Below are 7,401 nucleotides of genomic sequence, written 5' to 3' on the forward strand. Positions count from 1 at the left end.
AAAAAAGTTAATTAGACTAAGAATAACTAGATTAATCTTTTCTCAGCAACTCGCAGTAAAGAGAGAAATTGAAAGGTGTTACTCAAGACGTGTGATGGGAATTTGGCTCATAAGGTATCAGGCATTTACTTTCCCTAAGGAAATTTAATATTTCAAAGTTTGCATCTAGGTGCTTTCTCTAGAAAGGACTGATGAAAAGTGCAGAGCGTAGGAAACATTTGCAGCGAAGTAAATGCTGCTTTATCAGCTTTATTAAGTCCAGAAGCAGTGCTGCATCTTTGTGGAGGCTTCTGCTCAACCTACCTGTCTGTTAAATACCTACTGACATGCAGGTTGGAAAAGACTTTTCAGGGGGGAAAAGTGCAGTAGAGTTAGAAGAAGAACAATTTACATAATTGTAAGGTTATTTTACTTTTTGGGGCCTCTTTATAAATGATGATGCTTTGATCATTGATTTAGACACTTAGGGCTTCAATTACATTAACCAGCTGTCAATGAGAGTTAAGCTCTGCAGACTCTTCTGAAAATGGAAAGACTTGTCCCTAGAAGCCATTCACCCCAGCTCAAAAAAATAGATAGGGCAGTTGTGTGAAATTTTTTTAGGTGTGGTTAGCTAACCTGCAATAAAAGCCCCATGGAGATTGTGCCCCAAGGGAACTTTGTGGGTTCACAGACTAATTATGGGCTGTTGTCCTCCACCCCTCTCATGACCATGTCTCCTGCTCTCTCTCAACCGTGAGACTTTGATCCAGACAAAACCCTTTTTTTCTGAGTTGGTTTTAGTAGGATCAGAGAGCTGCTCTGACTCAGCTCTTGGCTACAAAATTGCTAGAGTCAACAGCAGGAAAATGGCACAGGCAGGAATCTGGGGGATGGCACCATGGAGCTGGAAAGGGCAAGACCACTCTTTCTGAGCTCCAGTCAAGGGAACCACGGAACTGTAGCTGTTGTTGCACAGATCAACCTAGGGAGTGATTCCCAAGATCACTCTTAGGAGAAATACGGGTGCAGAATCATTTAATTTGAGATGCAGACCCACAGGTTCTTAAATATTTAGGTGAAATTAAGCCATCTAAATCCAGAAGAATTTTTGGAAGAACCTCGCAGGAAGAAGTTTCCTTCTGTTTTGAACAAATCAGAAAAGAAGAACGAATTGCAAAATATGTCCTTGTTGCTGAACCACAGCAAAACAAACTTCCAGCAAAGGGTCACACTCAGAGGGAAGTCTGGCAGCTGATGCATGGGAACATGTGCTTGAGGACATTTTCCAGAAAGGAGGGTAGCTTCAAATACAGTTGATTCATAACTCTTGCAAAGTTTTTCTTGCCCAAAGGCAGAATTAAAAAAGAAACTAGATCAGCTCATTCCTTGGGGAATCAAAGAGAGCCATGAGCCAACGGCGTGCGGATATTCACCGTTCACTGCATGGGGGGAAAGTTCTATTTATGCATAGATACAAATGAACGGAATAAATATTTTAAAATAACATATTATACTACCTGCAGTGGAGATGTTTGGGGAGGGGTATGGCTGATGCCAAATATGTGATCTGTGCTTTCATCCAACAACAGGGTTCTGGCAGGTGCCCTTAGAAAAATAGAGCACGCATTCTTCTGCATATTCAGTAGCCCCTCAGGAGTTCACTGCTTCCTCCAAGCCCCTCTTGGGCTGTCATTGGCACCCAGTGTACTTCACTGGAAAAGGCAACAGATTTTTGAGGACATTAAGAGTATTGTGTTATATACAGAAGTCAATGGGATCCAAGGGAAAACAATAGAAGGAGCAACTGGCAGTCCTGGGGAAAATCAGAGCTCCTGCGTAAATAAAGCTGTGAATTCTGTGTGATGGAAATAACATGCTCATAAGGGAAGTTAAAGCAGAGGGTGTTCAGACAGATCACACAGCAATCGCTAACATGCCTGTCTCAACAGAGATCCAGCACAAAAATGCTGGGGATCATGAAAGGAGATGGATGTTGTGCTTGCCTGCCCCAGCCAGCAGCCCGAGCGCGGGAGCCTGGGCACCCTCGGTGAGCGGGGCTGGGAGCTCCCACAGCTCCCATCGCCTGGCTGGGGGCAGGATGCCCTGGCAAGGCAGGTGGCGCAGGACCTGCATGGCACAGGCACACAGGGACAGTTAAACTGCCAAAAAACGTGCTCCCACAGCCGTAATGTGCTAGTCAAAGCACAAACATCTGCTGTCTTCCCTCACAGGATGCTCAAAACAGGACAGTGAGGTGACTGTGCCGCCCTGTGAAGCCACGTGCCTAACGCCGACCACGCTCAACCTCCTCCACTTGGTGCTCTGCTTTCTGGAGGGGCATTGCACTTCTGTGCACTGTGTGCCGGAGCTGAGAGCCCGCTGCCCTCACACCTTGCACAGGGCCAGTGTCTTTCATTGCTGCTGAAGGAGGATGGGACTGAGGTTTGCTACATTTTTGGACCATCTTGAAACTTACAATTATTTTGTGTTTGGAAATTTGAATGAAATGAAATGAAATGAAAAGGAAGACCTTTTTAACAAAATCAAGTTCAGGAGAGAGAAAATACATGGGGTGAATGCAAATATTATGGAAAGAAATCTTCTAAAAAACTTGGAATTCTTTTTAAGAAGTAATAGTGCTGTTAGAAGAAATTATGCCGGCACAAAGATTCTTCTCTCAGTCAAGCTCCTAACTGGTGGGTTTCAACATTATTATGTCAACAACTCTTCATTTTCATCTTGAAAGGCCATTTCATGAAAACTGCCTTAATCTCACGGCATGTTTTGATTTTAAGAAAGTAGCTCCCTCCAACCATCTTCAGGCACAGCATCATCAGGCCCAATTAACACTAAATTGTGAAAAAACCTGGGACAAAGTCACTCTGAGCAGAAGGTATCCAAGAAACCCTTGAGCCTGCTTTTAAAACACATCCTTTCCACAAAAGACTTTTATATCTCTGCTATATGGTAAATGCTCATTTACTCCTTGATTAATGATTGCAGCATGAATGATAGCCATCTGAAATTTTGCAGATGCTGATTAAATTATTGATATTCTGTGTGTGTGAAAAAATAAGGTACACTATACACCTCCACAGATATGCTCTTGGTATACTTAATTCCTTCTGCACCAAAATTCTGATTGACTGGATAGACACCCTGCCCCGTGAAGCTTTTCTCTGTTCATACAGCCAAAAAGACCCTAGAGAGACACAGTCTGTGATCAGATGCGGAAAAGTTTATTAGCCATGCTTGTCAGACACACGCAAGTCTTCACACAAACCCTGTTTGAGTTAGCAGAAAAAAAATATCCATTGACCTGAGTAAGGGTATTCATGAGAAAACTCTGCACTGGACTTTTGTCAAAGGTTGCACCTTTTTATGGTATGTGGGTAACACTTAAGTCTTTAGAAATGTGCAACTGTTACTCCCTTTCCGACACGCTCTTGTCTTAGCATGTGCACACAGAACCCGCTGGTTTATTTTCAGTTGCTAGTCCAGAGCTGGAGTTTTGCTTATATGACACCTGGCGTGGAGGACCACGCTGCAGCTTGGCAGCATCACTCACGGGGAAAGCTGTCCTCTGAACCACCTCCAACAGCCTGCGCACAACAATATTCCTAGCTTGCACAGAAATTGTAAGTATTATAGTATTAGTGACTTAAAGCAGGTAGACATTTTAAAAGCCCAGGTAACAGTGTTTGACTCAAAATTAACTCTGTACTTGCTTAAAAGCAGGCAGACACTTCCCCTCAGGTACCGTCATTTCCAGATTTATCTAGTGCCACTGGATAGAAATGAAGGATCCATCCATTCTCACCCTCAGTGCTTATCTCAGCCTGTCAGATGCCTTTCTTCCTTCGTCCTGGATAATCCCCACGTGCGTGTTTCACCTAACTACCACTTTCTGGCTTTTCCCAGGCTGTTTTCTCAGCTTGCACCGTATCTTCCTTGAGACAAGCTGAGGAAAACCAGGCAGGGCAATGCAGATAACACATTCTGCCCATGCCCATGTCTGGACTATAAAATTATGGCCGGGATGTTTGTTTTAGCACAGTTATTGCCCTAGCAAGCCTATGTAGAGAGTGACTGCAAAAGCATATGAAACTGTTGCCACTGATGAATGACATCCAGTAGCTGAGATGAAAAAAAAAAAAGAGAATGTGCTACATAGCATCTCTTTTGATCTTCCTCAGGGAGAGGAAAAATTTAAAGAATGTGTCTAGACAAAATGATGATTCATACTCTCTGCAACATCTTGCAGCTGCTGGGGGGAGCCAGGGTATAGCCAGTGCGACCGACTCCTTGCTTCTAGACCCTTGCTGCTTTTTGGTTTTGTCACTGTTTCTTCCTGTGGAAGGGCATGGAGAAAAATTAGTCAGGATTGTGTTTGGAAGGATCTGGAGCAGATCTTATGTCACATACCTGTGCCATTCAGCATATCCCAGAAACAGGAGATTTAACTACTTCACTGTTAATCCCTGAAAGTTCAGATAATAATGCATCAGCTCACGAGAACTAACGTAGCTTGTTCCTCATTAAATGTGTCCTGTGGTTGACTGAATTTTAAGAGAACAGAGGCATGACTCTACATATAAGTTTCATCATCGAGATGAAATACCTTTGGATGGCCCACGAGTGAATAAACACAGAAGGTGCTGTAGTGGCATAAACTCTTGGGTGAAAGTCTAAATATCACGGATTCTTTTCTACAGGAGATAAGGGCTGCTAACTGGAAAGCCAGACAATGCCTTGTGCATCTCAGTGCATGGAAAAGTCATGAGACTTCGTACTGTGTTTTCATTGTATTTTTAATTTTGAGCTTATCATGATGTTGCTAGTGATACAGGTGGTAGCTCCGTTATAAATCCCATATGATGAGGCTAAGTTAATGAGCTGGGGTGGTGTACATTTCCTCTTCAGCAGAAAACCCCACATCTGTTAGGTCATCTTAACTAAACTGGTTTGATTTGTGCTAAATGCTTTCCTAAAATAACCTGTTGACACTAAGCCATCACTTGTTGAATTCTTTTGTCCTAAGAGACTTATTTCAAAACTCTTTTACTGAGTGAGTCAGCCTCAGAGTCAACTGTGAAGGAAAACCTGGAGGAAGATGTCTAGCAATGCCATGTCTACAACATTTGCTGCAACTGCTTTGAGCTCCAGCTGGAGGAAGAATTTCCCTCATGTCAACAATTTGCTACTTGGTTGTGCTTTGCTAATTGGGTTGAGAGTTTTACTGCAACGTCTCTTTCATTTAACTGCTGTAGTTTCTGCGGTGCTTACTGTGAACAGTCCTTCAGACATGAAGGACAACTTTTTGATGAGTCTTCACACACCACAACATTCAATCCTGTCTTTCTTGAATGCTGAAAATATTTGTCAACTTTTTTGTAAGTTGGGAAGTCTCCAAGAAATGCAGGTCTGAGTCTGAGCGGCATATCTTCTGGAATGGGTAGGTTCTCAGCTACATCAGCACGTGCCAAACTAGGGATCACTGCAGTCACAGGATTAATACTGGCAGCTTCATACTGAAACTGAAATCTAATGCTTACTTTGGCTTAGAATTGACCTAAGAGTTGCTTTGAATTTATCTTGATGATAGTTAATAAAATACATTAAAAAATCCTTGAACTTCATTTTAACTTTTAAGTTGAAAAGCAGAAAAAAACTTCAATATATATTAATTTGGAAATACTACCAAAAGAGACATTACAAATAAAGTAAATGATGCTCACCTGCTTTTTTTAACACGTTTGTTCTATAGTTTCCGGCAAACTAGTAAGTGAGTATCAGGGATCAGTGCCTCCAGGGTTCACAGAGTTAGTATAGTATGTGTTTTTTACTTCAAAAAATTAAAGTTTTATCAGGGTTGGACTTTTGTGTGTCTATTTTTGGCATCCTTCAGCTGAAAAATGCACTGTCTGAACTTGCACTCCTAACCTCTTGATGGTGTTTTACTATTAATAGAAAAAGGGTTTAATAAGTAATTAGTCTCACACTTCCCACTTCTTTGCAATCTACTTCTGTGAACTTTATGACTTGAAACCCACTTAAACAACAATAGAGGGCCTTGCCAGGATGCCCGGGCAAGAAGGAGCAGGTGCCGGCGGTGCTGCCGGCGGCACCGCGGTGCCTCAGCCCCATGCCATGCTGGGAGGCAGCCCGGGCTGGGGTGCCAAGCTTGCCCCGGCCGGGGACCCAGCAGCCACAGCCTGAGCGTGCGGAACGGTGGCCACATTGCCACAAGCCTCCCACCTCCGCCTGCCTGTTGATGTCAGAGAGGAGTCGCACGGGGCTGTCAGGGGGGTGTCCCCCAGTGACCGGGGAAGCAGGGGCAGGCAGCAGATGCAGCCTCATGACTCTCAGCTGCATGTTTTCCCCAGCCTCCCTAGTACGAGCGTGTTAGGAGAGTCTGAAAAGCAGGGAAGAGTCATGCTTTAAGAGGATATAGAAGATCCAGATCATTTGAAGATGCCTTGTTGCACAAAGATAACGTGGGTCATGTGTGTAAACCAAAAATGCTGACACGGGTTATGGTGCGGCGGGTGGGAGTCGGTGTAGGTGTGTGGGCAACCAGCACATCGTAGCCGGCTGACCTTGGAAGAAAGGAGGAAAAGCAGTAGGAAAATCAGGTCAGGAAAGCTGCATTTATTTCAGAGCAATATATGACACACTCATGTCTAATGGTATTTTTACTTGAAAGGTTAAGTGAGAAACAGAAATGGAATGTTTGCTTCTCTGTTCCAAGAATAATATTTGAACTAATCCAGTAACTTTGATCATCCGGCTACATATTATGTTTATTTGTAAAAACTGTTAATATTTTTCTAGGTCCATGCGGATTTCCCCTCCTGTTGATCTCTCAACACCCCTAGTTTTCCTGTAAGGTTAGAGAGATTAATCCATATTTATGTTCAATACAAAATACAGTATCCTTTTTTTTAAAAAAAAAAAAAAATTCCAAACTGGACAGGATTAAGACACAATACAAACATGCAGAATAACTGATTGCTCTTCCCTGCATTTACAAGTTAAATATTTCTTCTCACAGGCACTCTCAGAATGAGATTTCCGCCAGCTCTTATCAGTTCAGAGCACACAGATACCATCCCTTGGGTAAAAATGGGCAGGCTCTTACAGCCAGAATAGGGGGAGCACAAGGTTTGGGGTTGTTGTGTTTCAGGGCTAGGCTGGAGCTAGAATGAGTTGGCCAATGGTAAAATAAATACCTGTAGATTAAAACTTTCCTTTGCTAGCTCATACGAGCTCCTCCAGCTCCGATCAATTAAGCAGGAGCCGATTTAGCCCTCACCCAGAGTACTGATGGACAGCCCCTGCCTGCTCTGAGCCAGCCCAGAGGACCCTGACTCTCAGAGGGAAAGTTGGTGCAAGTTATTTATTAGTGGTGTGTGAAAA

Source organism: Falco peregrinus, chromosome 9, assembly GCF_023634155.1.
Source record: "Falco peregrinus isolate bFalPer1 chromosome 9, bFalPer1.pri, whole genome shotgun sequence".
NCBI lineage: Eukaryota > Metazoa > Chordata > Aves > Falconiformes > Falconidae > Falco > Falco peregrinus.